The following is a 12022-nucleotide window of genomic DNA, read 5'->3' on the forward strand; positions in this document are numbered from 1 at the left end:
CGGTATACGGGTCCAATTCTAGTATATAAGACCGCATAAAAATGATCCGACCTAGATCTAAACTACTCAATACTATGTACTAGATAACCTATAATTCATCTGATTTGACAAACCCTAGTATTGAATTCCACCATAGGTGAGAGGTAAGAAAAAAAGAATTTAGGAAACCCTCCGCACGGGGGGAATTTCCACCATAGGTGGAAATGAATAATACATTACGTACTTCGTATGTATATACGAGTAATAACATGTTTGCGTTATTCAGAAATTCATGTACTTTGTACATTTTAGTCTTTATTATAATGCTCCCAATAAAGGCCTCTAACAACAAGAATGGTTTTGGCTTTAGTCTTGCCCCACGAACAACCGAAATTCCTTGCCTCTTCTTCGCATACGATAGTCTAATTTTATATAAAACTTCCTCATCGAGCTGTAACATCCTTAAAAACACCATCATTGATTTCTGCAACCTTTCCGGACAATTGGTCAATTTTTATAAGTCAACAACTATCTTCTCAAAACAAGTACAAAATTTCACTCTAGTGAGCATTTTCACAATGACAAAATCGACCTATGTCACTAGGGAGATATCTAGGGGCGTCTTTCTCTTCTCAAAAACCTAAAAAAATTGACTATAACAATATCATGCAAAAAGATGAAACCCGTATCAATTCTTGGCACGCAAACTTTCTTTCTAAAGCTGGAAGGGGTATTCTAATCCAAGCCAACCTTGAAGCTCTACCAGTGTATATATGCTCCTCCGTCTTATTACCAAAAAAAACTTTTTCCCAGCTTGATTCGGTCCATAGAAATTTTCTGTTGGAAGCAAATGACACAGTACACCCAGCTCTAATCCACCCCCTTATTGCTTGGGATAAAATCTGTCAACCTAAATCTAAAGGGGGGCTTGGCTTCGGTAAAACCCGACCCCTTAACAACACTTTTATATCAAGCTTGGTTGGAAAATCTTTAACGACAATAGAAGTATATGGGTCTCCCTTGTTAGACAAAAACACCTACATAACACCTCTTTTTTCAGTTGTAAACCTGATGAATTAAAAAGTGATACCGCAAGTGCACGGTGTCTGTTGTTAGCAGATACTTAGCAAATACGGGTCGATCCCACAGGGAGACAAGTTCTATTAGTTTTTGCCCAATTATACGAACTATTTCAATAACGAAAGTTGAGTTTGAGTATTAACTACTAAAGCTAAAACAATAATAAAAATGCGTAATTTATCAATGAATTAAAGGTCTAGGGCGTCTGTTCGGTTCACCATGCTTATACCAATCCAATAACACAATTCAATTCGACAACGAATAAACTAGGCCGAGTAATTAAAGTACATGCTAATCCTACGGTCGGGTCTTAACACTTTCAATTCAACATATGCAGTACGGTCGCTAACATAATCAGAATTGCCAATTGTACAAAGCCTCTAAAAACACGATCTTTCGATTCTAATTCCTATTAGCTAGATAATTAATCCATGAAATTGGCCGATAACATGAATCAACGATTAAGAACAAATCAATTGGAATTACTCAATCATAATTTATAAATTAACGAACTTTAATGCATATCAATCATGGTATAAACATGGCTTCCCTTACTTAGCCCTAGAATAAAACTACTCGCTCATAATTGAATTAACAAGCATGAAATATGAATTAACAATGAATTTCATAATGAACAATAATAAGAAACGATAATTCAAAGCAAGAAATATGAATTAACAATGAATTTCATAATGAACAATAATAAGAAACGATAATTCAAAGCAAGAGAAGCAAGAAGAATTATGAAAATACCTCTATATTGAATAATTGAATGGAATGAACTAGGGCTCAATAATGTGTAGAGAGAAAAATAAAACTGAACGTTTAAAAGAATTCTAGGAAAATAATAACATGAGGGAAATTAATTAGTTCCCTTGAGTATTTATATGCTCCTATTTTCTAAAATAAAAAAAATTAAATAAATATGAAAATAAAAATAAAAGTCGTCGATGATTGGTCGATGGAGCGATGATGTGGCAGCCAAACCCGAGCACGAGCCGCGCACACGGGAAGATAGATGGCGAGGCATGGGCAGCGAGGGATCTCGCGCACCATCCCTCGCTGGCATCATGATGAGCGACTAGCAAGAAGGTAGAGCAGCGAGGGAGCTAGCGAGCCATCCCTCGCTGCCCTGCGCGTGTGTGTAGCAAGCCAAGCGACGAAGCTATAGGCAGCGAGGGAGCTAGCGAGCCATCCCTCGCTGGCCTAGTGAAGTGCAGCAAGACAAGACGACGAAGCTATAGGCAGCGAGGGAGCTAGCGAGCCATCCCTCGCTGGCCTAGTGAAGTGCAGCAAGACAAGACGACGAGCAACGAGGCAGCGAGGGAGCTAGCGAGCCATCCCTCGCTGGCCTAGTGAGATGCATAGCAGGCCAAGGCGACGAGCAACGAGGCAGCGAGGGAGCTAGCGAGCCATCCCTCGCTGGCCTAGTGAAGCAAGCAACCATGAAGCGATGAGGCACGACGATGGATGTAGCGAGCCAACGATAAATGTAGCGAGCCTACGATAAATGTCTTGCGAGCCAACGAGGGATCTTGCGAGCCAACGAGGGATCTTGCGAGCCAACGATAAATGTAGCGAGCCTACGATAGATGTCTTGCGAGCCAACGAGGGGTCTTGCGAGCTATGCACAAGCGATATATCGAGTTAATCATCCCCGGAAAACTCAATTCTCCGATCAAACACTTCGTCTCCGACTCAAACCATCCGGTGATCATTCGTTCCACCTCCAAACACTCCGAAAGCACCCAAATGATTGTAAAATCACCTGAAATATCAAAGAAAACACAAACGGAGCGTAATAGAGTACAATAACGACGACTTATGCAATTATGACTCTAAATGCAACTAAAATGAGACGAATGCCTAGAAATGCAACCTAAATGAGCCTAGAATACCCTATATAAATATGATTCATCAAATTCCCCCAAGCTAAACTGTTGCTTGTCCCCAAGCAACACTAGACCGAAAACAGAGAAATGAGACGCACATGACTTTCATTGAACTTGAACAAACCTACTCAACTCTCGGGCAAACAATCAAACAAAGTTATTAAGACAGAAATTTAGCTCGGATACAAATAGAACCACAAAGCATCATGATCCACAATTGAAACAACCAAGCTTAGCCACAAACCGTTCTCAATCAAGCTAGTCTTCGCCGCATACTTTGTAGAATATGAATATATGATGCAACGCGGGGTAAGATGACAATAGCAAGAAACAATTTTCGCTTATTCACAAAACAAACATGCCGATCAAGAGGTCTTTATAGTAAGCTTGTAACGGGGCTAGGTAGAAAGGAAGGGTAGGATATAATTTGGGAAAAAGTGAGAGTAAGGTCCAACTTGGGGAGCAAATGTGAACTATATGCGTCGGCGTGATAATGCTGAAAATCCAACTCCGTCGAACCATGAAACCCGAACAATCAACCAAGTTATATATGACCAAGGGGAAAAACATAATATAATGTCAATGATCTTTGTTCAATCCCCTTTCCCTGCCTTCAAACTATATACAAAAACGAAAAACGTATTTTTGATTTTTCTTTGATTTTTCTTCTTTTTTTTTTTTTTTTTTTTTTCTTTTTTTTTTCTTTTTTTTTTTTTTTTTATTGAAAATGAAACTAAAGAATGAAATCGAAAGTACATAGATAAATCTAATTCTAACTGTTACAAGCTTGGGTGCCAACAATAATATACACCATTTCCGAACCACAAATCCAAACATAGCCTCGAACCACGAACTATTGGCTTAGTGTGCCAATCAATCAACATCAATGAAACCATTACGAACACCGAAGCTCCCCCAAGCTAGACTCGGGACAAGTAACCAACGGGGCTAATAGGGCTCAATTTTGTGGAGTTAAAACAATAAACGGACAAGGCTACAACATGGGTATGAAAGGCAGGAACTGATGTTTCTAAGTTCGTCTGAAGGCTTCCTAAGAGAATGGCCTCTGTCATACGCGACATGCGTGAGTTGCAACTAAACTACTAATGAATCTCAAGCCAAAATCATACGATAACAAGTCACATCAATCACACAAACACATAGTAAGGTGACCTACAAGATAATTGGCTAGCTATTCTTGACACGAGACCAACATCTTACCGCATACCATTCAATTGGTTCACACAATGCCAAGCAGTTATCAATGTATAGCATGACCGACTGAATTTCAGAATCATAACTAAGTTCAAAAGAAGCTCAAGAGAGTCAAATAAAGCCCGAACATAGTTTGAAAGTCAATTGCACAATGCAGGGTATAAAGACATATGAATGCAAGTAAGAATGCAAGTAAGAGTGCAACTAAATTGAACAATAACACTAGGAAAGCAGTACATTTTTTTGGTTGCACGTAAACTCCCATCCCTAATGGATGGTACAAAGCGTACAACACCTAAAAAAGCAATAAAACTATACTAGAAAGCAATAAAGATAGATATCCCTCCCCCAAGCTAAACAAAACACAGTGCCCTCACTGTGAAAATAGCAACAGAAAAATTCAAACAAGGGAGAGAGATGGGAAATGCTCACTCGTGATGAGCATCGTCTGCCGAGTATGACTCGGTACGACTGTCGACAGTAGAAGCGGTGTGGCCAGAAGCTTCAAACTGACTACGCTAAGAGCCAATCTCCATAGATGTGGTGGATTTGGGTGAAAGCTAGTTGGTTTAGTTGCTTTCATGATGCAACAACCACGATTTAAAATACTCCAATCAACCAAGACGGTGCATACTTCAAGATTCAACGATTAATCTCAACAAATAGTTCAAGCAATAATCAATTATCTCCCAATGCTAAAAATTCAAACTCAACAACCAACGAACGTTAAACAATCTCAATAAATAATTCATATAATATCCACAACCAACAACAAGAATCCGAATTCAACATCCAATATTATATCAAAATTCCCATTTTCTTTTCAAAATTTGATTCGAGTGAATAAACTTTAGAAATTTTGAAATTTTAATATATTTTGTGCACCACAAAGACCAAAATTTGGTTGCAAATGCAATGAATTCCGCAAACGAGCACCAATACCACAATTTGCCAATGCCCAAAATAAAACAAAAACCCCCAAATTGATTTTAAAAATTAGGGTTTGTAATTCATGTACAAAACGATGGTGAAGGTGGGAGATTTGGGGGTTGCAGGGGGAGGGAAGGTGGCGGATGTGGGCTTGTGGTGCGGCGCGCCGACCACCGAATTGCAGGCGGCCGACGGTGGTGGTCTGGTGTGGCTGGAAAGAAGGTGATTCGCGAAGGGAGTTTGTTGCTGTTTCGTGCTTCAAGGAGAACCGCACACGAGGGAGGGAGGTACGACGGGTTATGTAGGCTGGGCGGGTTGCAGGCGGCGGCTCGGCGCAGGCGTAACGCCGGTAGGGTGATGGCTGGCCGTAGGGTGGTGCGAGAGAGAGAGGGAAGTTCGAAGGTTTCTTGCGTGGGTGGTGAAAGAGAGCGGACAGGGGCAGCTGGTGCGCAGACGCCGGTGGTGCGTTGGTGATGCAATGCCGGCGGAACGCCGGTGAGGTGATGGTGCGACGGCGGTCAGAAGGTACGGTGGTGAGAGAGAGAGGGACGCGGGCTGGTGGCAGGGTTTTCTCGTGGGTTTGTGAAAGAGAGGAGATGGGTTTCGTTTGTATTTTTTTGAATCAAGAGGGAGGCGGGAAATCCAGCGGCGTCGCTGGTTCGCCAGCGGGCAAGGCAGAGAACGAGGCGATTTGGGTAAAACAGACAAGCGGGCTCGCTGGGCGAGCGCTGGGCAGTCATGAATGGCGAGAGATCCCTCGTTGGGCCCGCTAGCATGGGTGCAGCGCATAGTGTAGCTGGTTGCCGCGAGATTGTTGATCCACTTGCGGCTTGTCGATGCATTAAAATTTCCGGAATTAACTCGATCTTGCACCTACACATCTTTAAAAAAAATCAAGCACCACTAAAATAAAACATAAGGATCGTTAGTAAAGGTTAGAACACGCAAAAACAATGAATAAATACGATGAACGAAAAACTAATCTAAAAGTAAAATAAAAATACGAATTCAAGTGAAATCAAAATAAAATATTTTTGTTCTTTTGTTGTTTCTAATTTTTTTTTTTTTCCAATAAAATAACAAAATAAATAAAATAAATTAGATTAAAAATAGAAATAAATGAAAAAATTGAAAAGAAAAAGAGTTAGAAATCGGGTTGCCTCCCGATAAGCGCTCGTTTTAAGTCATTAGCTTGACTCCAAACCTCATAAATCAAGCGTTGATGGGTGGATCGGAGAGATAGATCGTCTCCAATTTTCCGATAAACGCTCCTTCAGTGTATAACTTCAAATGTTGGTCGTTCGCTTTGAACTTGGTGCCATCGGGCACCGAACATCTTGCTCCAACTGTTGGACTAGCATCAACTGCATCTCCAGGATCATCATCACCTGCAAACCTTTTCAAACCAAGTGCATTATTTGAAAAATTTCTAGAATAAGAATGAGGCAACTTGGAATTAGAGACAATCACTGAACAAGACACTTCTTGCATTGGACTTTTCATCACATGAGACAAGCTAAAGGTCACCTTGTCATCCCCTACAGTCAAGGTTAGCTTCCCTTTCTTAACATCAATAACTGCCCCTGCAGTATGAAGGAATGGCCTACCTAAGATTATTGGAATCTGATTGTCCTCTGCTATGTCAAGCACAACAAAGTCTACGGGAATATAGAATTTACCTACTCTCACGGGGACGTCTTCTAAAACACCTAAGGGGTATTTAATAGAATGGTCGGCCATTTGAAGAGTAATGGTGGTACATTTTAATTCTCCCATATTTAACTTTTTGTAAATAGAGAGGGGAATGACGGACACACTGGCACCTAAATCACATAGGGCCTTATCAATGAATAGAGCACCTATATGACAAGGGATGGAGAAACTACCGGGGTCCTTTAGCTTAGGAGGAGACTTGTTTTGTAACATAGCACTACACTCCTCAGTTAAAGCCACTCTCTCTACACCACCAAAATCCCTTTTCTTAGTGATTAATTCCTTTAAATACTTTGCATACATAGGAATCTGAGATATTAAATCAGTGAAAGGAATCGTTACCTCGAGATTCTTGACCATAGCCAAGAACTTACCGAACTGTTGATCAACCTTTGTTTTCTGCATTCGGTGAGGAAATGGTAGTGTAGGTGCAAAAGGGGGAGAATCAGTAACCTTCTCCTTGCCGCTTTCCTTCTTTTCTATTTCATTCTCAGCACCCGGGGTTTCAATCCCTACATCCACAGTCTTAATTTTGACATATGCCTCTTCACCAGACTGATGATCACCCTTTGACTTATATTGTCGATGTGGAAATGGCAATCGAGGAACAAAAGGGCGAGAATCATCAATAACCTTCTCCTTGACTCTTTCCTTAGTCCTTCTAGCCTCATCTCTCCCCTTTTCAATATCTATAAAATCAGTAGGTACCAAGGGGGCATCATATGTAGTACCACTGCGAAGAACTATGGCACAAGCACTCTCTCTAGTGTGATCTTGAGATGAAGTAGATTGCCCTGGAAGTTTTCCCGGTTGCCTTTTTGACAAAGTATCAGCGAGTTGAGCAACTTGGTTTTCCAACATTCTATTTTGATTCTTCAACTCCTTTATGCTCTCATCGTGGTTCTTTTGAGCAATCTCTGAGGTCTTCTGCATATTCGCTATGAGTTTATACAGATCACTCATGTTAGGCTCTGGAGTGGCATTGCTCTGCGGAGGTTGTTGCTGATAGCCTTGGTGCGGGGGTCTATTAAACCCTGGGGGAGCATTATGTGAGGCTCCTTGTGGAAATGGAGGCCTAGCAACATGTGCCTGAGGTGGATGGAACTGTGGTTGTGACCATTGTTGCTGGGGTTGAGGATTTTGAGCATTGTTGCTTCGATATGAGAAATTTGGATGATTCCTCCAACCTGGATTGTACGAGTTGGAATATGGGTCATCGGGTTGCCTCTGTTGAAAAGCATTCACTTGCTCCATTCGCGTGGTATCCTGCAGACTATAAGAGCACTCATGACCAAAGTGACCTTGGATTCCACATACTTCGCAGTAAGAAGTTGTTACCGGAGCTACACTGGACATAGCATTGATACTCATTGGGGGAGTACCAGACTGAGGGGACTTCAAAGCATCGATCTTTAGGTTCAAGGCTGCCACTTGTGATGACAATAGGGCATAAGCATCGACATCAATCTTGCCCTTCTTAGATGTAGTTCTGGTGGTGCTGTAATGATTAGCGGCAAGATTGGCAAGGAAATCATAACCTGCATCCACTTCTTTGTCAAGAAAAACACCTCCAGAAGCAGAATCAACCGTGTTCTTTGTTTCATCTTGCAAACCATGGTAGAAAATCTGAACCAAGAACCATTTTTCAATATTATGATGCGGGCACGACCGCTGCAAAGCCTTGAATCTATCCCAGGCTTCTCTAAGTGACTCTCCCGGTTCTTGCGTAAATGTAGTCAACTTGTGCCTTATTTCAGCCGTCTTGGTGGGTGGAAAGAATTCTTCGAGAAAGGCTTGTGAAATTGCACTCCACTCTGTCTCCTTGACATCGTTCAACCATATTTGTGCCTTGTCACGAAGGCTAAAACCAAACAACATTACTTTCAATTGGTCTTGAGTGACCCCTTGATGCTTGATAGTGCCACATAGTTGGTTGAACCTCTGCAGATGGTTGGTGGGTTCCTCAGATGGATGGCCACCATATTGATTTTGTGAGACCATAGAGATTAGAGCGGGCTTGATCTCAAAGTTGATTGCCTCAATAGTTGGCATTGTGAGCCCAGTCGGAACACTGCTCGAGGAAGGAACCCCATATGATTTCAAGGATTTAGACATCGTGTGACTCGGTGGAGTTTGTGAGTCTTGAACCCCTGACTGCTTCTTGTTTTGTTGTTTCTTTTTGAGTTGTCGAAGAGTCTTACCAAGATCGGGATCGGATGGAACTAAGGTACCCGTTCTAGCAGACCTGGGCATAAACAACAGACAAGAAAACGCAGTGAAATTTGCCTCAATTGGAACTAAAAGTTCCAATGAGACGATGGAAACAGTTCAAATAATCAAACTAAAACTAATAGAATCTAGCCGTCTCCCCGGCAACGGCGCCAAAAACTTGATGAGTTAAAAAGTGATACCGCAAGTGCACGGTGTCTGTTGTTAGCAGATACTTAGCAAATACGGGTCGATCCCACAGGGAGACAAGTTCTATTAGTTTTTGCCCAATTATACGAACTATTTCAATAACGAAAGTTGAGTTTGAGTATTAACTACTAAAGCTAAAACAATAATAAAAATGCGTAATTTATCAATGAATTAAAGGTCTAGGGCGTCTGTTCGGTTCACCATGCTTATACCAATCCAATAACACAATTCAATTCGACAACGAATAAACTAGGCCGAGTAATTAAAGTACATGCTAATCCTACGGTCGGGTCTTAACACTTTCAATTCAACATATGCAGTACGGTCGCTAACATAATCAGAATTGCCAATTGTACAAAGCCTCTAAAAACACGATCTTTCGATTCTAATTCCTATTAGCTAGATAATTAATCCATGAAATTGGCCGATAACATGAATCAACGATTAAGAACAAATCAATTGGAATTACTCAATCATAATTTATAAATTAACGAACTTTAATGCATATCAATCATGGTATAAACATGGCTTCCCTTACTTAGCCCTAGAATAAAACTACTCGCTCATAATTGAATTAACAAGCATGAAATATGAATTAACAATGAATTTCATAATGAACAATAATAAGAAACGATAATTCAAAGCAAGAAATATGAATTAACAATGAATTTCATAATGAACAATAATAAGAAACGATAATTCAAAGCAAGAGAAGCAAGAAGAATTATGAAAATACCTCTATATTGAATAATTGAATGGAATGAACTAGGGCTCAATAATGTGTAGAGAGAAAAATAAAACTGAACGTTTAAAAGAATTCTAGGAAAATAATAACATGAGGGAAATTAATTAGTTCCCTTGAGTATTTATATGCTCCTATTTTCTAAAATAAAAAAAATTAAATAAATATGAAAATAAAAATAAAAGTCGTCGATGATTGGTCGATGGAGCGATGATGTGGCAGCCAAACCCGAGCACGAGCCGCGCACACGGGAAGATAGATGGCGAGGCATGGGCAGCGAGGGATCTCGCGCACCATCCCTCGCTGGCATCATGATGAGCGACTAGCAAGAAGGTAGAGCAGCGAGGGAGCTAGCGAGCCATCCCTCGCTGCCCTGCGCGTGTGTGTAGCAAGCCAAGCGACGAAGCTATAGGCAGCGAGGGAGCTAGCGAGCCATCCCTCGCTGGCCTAGTGAAGTGCAGCAAGACAAGACGACGAAGCTATAGGCAGCGAGGGAGCTAGCGAGCCATCCCTCGCTGGCCTAGTGAAGTGCAGCAAGACAAGACGACGAGCAACGAGGCAGCGAGGGAGCTAGCGAGCCATCCCTCGCTGGCCTAGTGAGATGCATAGCAGGCCAAGGCGACGAGCAACGAGGCAGCGAGGGAGCTAGCGAGCCATCCCTCGCTGGCCTAGTGAAGCAAGCAACCATGAAGCGATGAGGCACGACGATGGATGTAGCGAGCCAACGATAAATGTAGCGAGCCTACGATAAATGTCTTGCGAGCCAACGAGGGATCTTGCGAGCCAACGAGGGATCTTGCGAGCCAACGATAAATGTAGCGAGCCTACGATAGATGTCTTGCGAGCCAACGAGGGGTCTTGCGAGCTATGCACAAGCGATATATCGAGTTAATCATCCCCGGAAAACTCAATTCTCCGATCAAACACTTCGTCTCCGACTCAAACCATCCGGTGATCATTCGTTCCACCTCCAAACACTCCGAAAGCACCCAAATGATTGTAAAATCACCTGAAATATCAAAGAAAACACAAACGGAGCGTAATAGAGTACAATAACGACGACTTATGCAATTATGACTCTAAATGCAACTAAAATGAGACGAATGCCTAGAAATGCAACCTAAATGAGCCTAGAATACCCTATATAAATATGATTCATCAAATTCCCCCAAGCTAAACTGTTGCTTGTCCCCAAGCAACACTAGACCAAAAACAGAGAAATGAGACGCACATGACTTTCATTGAACTTGAACAAACCTACTCAACTCTCGGGCAAACAATCAAACAAAGTTATTAAGACAGAAATTTAGCTCGGATACAAATAGAACCACAAAGCATCATGATCCACAATTGAAACAACCAAGCTTAGCCACAAACCGTTCTCAATCAAGCTAGTCTTCGCCGCATACTTTGTAGAATATGAATATATGATGCAACGCGGGGTAAGATGACAATAGCAAGAAACAATTTTCGCTTATTCACAAAACAAACATGCCGATCAAGAGGTCTTTATAGTAAGCTTGTAACGGGGCTAGGTAGAAAGGAAGGGTAGGATATAATTTGGGAAAAAGTGAGAGTAAGGTCCAACTTGGGGAGCAAATGTGAACTATATGCGTCGGCGTGATAATGCTGAAAATCCAACTCCGTCGAACCATGAAACCCGAACAATCAACCAAGTTATATATGACCAAGGGGAAAAACATAATATAATGTCAATGATCTTTGTTCAATCCCCTTTCCCTGCCTTCAAACTATATACAAAAACGAAAAACGTATTTTTGATTTTTCTTTGATTTTTCTTTTTTTTTTTTTTTTTTTTTTTTTTTTTTTTTGAAAACCAAAAACTGGCGTTCCAGTGTTCTCCCAATTGAAAAACGTAAAAGAAAATAAAAGCATAAGGGAATACATTCATTCCCTTGAGGTATTTTAGTGTTTCCTAAATTCTAAACAAAAAAGGAAAATAACAATTACATAAGCTATGATTTTATTGGACGATCACCAAGACGAAAGCATGAACCCGCGTGGAAGTAGCTGGGCGGAGAAACCAGCGGGC

The sequence above is a fragment of the Spinacia oleracea genome, chromosome 1 (genome assembly GCF_020520425.1).
Source record: "Spinacia oleracea cultivar Varoflay chromosome 1, BTI_SOV_V1, whole genome shotgun sequence".
In the NCBI taxonomy this organism is placed as follows: Eukaryota; Viridiplantae; Streptophyta; class Magnoliopsida; order Caryophyllales; family Amaranthaceae; genus Spinacia; species Spinacia oleracea.